The sequence below is a fragment of the Hemicordylus capensis genome, chromosome 2, assembly GCF_027244095.1.
Source record: "Hemicordylus capensis ecotype Gifberg chromosome 2, rHemCap1.1.pri, whole genome shotgun sequence".
Lineage (NCBI taxonomy): Eukaryota > Metazoa > Chordata > Lepidosauria > Squamata > Cordylidae > Hemicordylus > Hemicordylus capensis.
This window is the reverse complement of record NC_069658.1, coordinates 407,832,125-407,834,121: the sequence shown is the minus strand read 5'-3', so window position 1 is coordinate 407,834,121 and position 1,997 is coordinate 407,832,125.

The window sequence follows — 1,997 nt, the reverse complement described above, 5'->3', positions numbered from 1 at the left end:
GCTGGGAATCTGGGGAAATTAATAGGAGAGATCTGAAACCCGAATCGATTCGAATCGAATCAGCCACAATTCGATTTGTACCCGAATCTAGCCAATGGACCACAGGGGTGATTTGTTTTGTCTCCGAATCACCCGAATCAGCTAGATTCGGGTACAAATCGATTTGTATCCGAATCGATTCGCACATCCCTACTTCCAAGCTCTCTGCTGGTCTTGCCCTGTGAGACCTGTTATTGGTTCCCCTGCAGACAGGAAAGAATATAATAGGCTTCCTGTCTGAAGCTACCATTACCTCAGTATCAAGGTTTCCTTATTCTGGTGCAGTTGTCTCGATATCTCGCCTGTCTGCTTGGTTTGACCTTTAGACTTCTGAGTACCTGCTTGATCCCCTCGTTCTTGACTATTTACTTTACTTGACCCTTGTCCTGGACTCTTAGTTATGAGCTAGTCCCCTTGGATCCTGATTGTCTATCCAGCTTGACCCTTAATGTGTTCCTGACTCTTGGCTCCTTCCTAGACCCTCTGAGGCTGTTCTCACAACATGAGCTGCTTAGGTAGGAGAAAACTAACCCAAGCAGCCTGTATTGTCTGTGACACTGGGAAGCCTCCCAACGCAACTGCTCCAGCAAAGTCCATCCTACCTCATCTGGAGCACCACGGCTGTTTAAATGGAGCCCAGGAGTGGTGGCCATAGAGCATGGTGGAAAGCGTGGTCAGGGAGAGGAGCATTGCTGTGATGACTGCCTCTTTGCTGCTCACACAGTGCTTTGTGGGACTACAGGAGGACCAAAGTGATTGCACTTTGGGGGTCTGCCACTGTGCTGGTTGTGTAGGCATGCAAGTAGTAGAGCCCAGATCATCAGTCATCTGGGGGAAGACAGATAGGCGCCTGACTTCCCCACAGCGCATCCCACTTTGGTTGTAAGAGCGACCTTTCTGGCTTGTGTCTGTCCACCTGGCTTGACCCTTGGCTTGTTTCTGAATCTTGGCTCCTGTCTAGACTCTCTGGTTTTTTATCATCTGCCTGGATTGATCCTTGGTGTGTCTCTGGCTCTCCCAGCTCTGCTAGCAACTGCTGCCCTTGGCTTAGCTTTCTGACAGTATGTAAAAAAAGATTTTGAGGCAGGGGAATAGCAACCATTGCCCTGGCGAATTCTGAACCAGGGGAATGCTTTTCATGAGCTCTGTTTTTCAAAGAGCTGATGGAATACATGTTTGAATTTATAAAAACTATGTGTTCCACCTCAAGTCTGATCATATTGGACAACACTCAGGGAAAACTATTGCTAAGCCAATCTTAACTCTATGAACATTACAGAAGACATGGACAGTGGTATAGTTCAATGACTAATCTGTTTGAGTTCATTGAGGAAAGCTGGGGGTTCAAACCTTGCTCAGTTCTGACACTCACTTGGGTGCCCTTGGGCAAGTCAGATCTCTCAGCCTAACCTGCCCTACAGGGTTGCTGCTAAGCGGTGGGGAAGCCACTAAGAGTTCCTTGAAAGAAAGTCAGGGTTTCCATCTTGGTACAACTAGCTGAGGATGTGTGAGATACCTGGTGGGGACCAATCCACCCCACTCCCCACACATGCTTTTTACGAACAGAAAAGAAAAGAAAAGAAGCAAGCAAGCATGCCAGAACTAAGTCATCACTATTTGGCTCTAAACAGCATCACAGGTGGGGAGGTGGGCTTTAATCCTATCCCCTGTCGTGGCCTTGATCTAGATTAGAACCCCCACACATGCTATTTGCCTTGGAAGAAAAGAACACTTCCACTGTTGACTTCAAGTTACCCTCTTTTCCAGGGCAAATTTATGTGCAGGAAAGGACAATCCAAATTTGGACCATGGTATGGGGGGAGATTATAGATCCCCTGCTCTCCACTATGGTCTTGTCCAGATCAGTCCTGCCCTGTGTGCTATTTATAGGGGAAAAGCAGTTACATCAGGGTCAATGATGTGATAAAAACTAAAAGGTTGTTCTCACAGTCATTCAT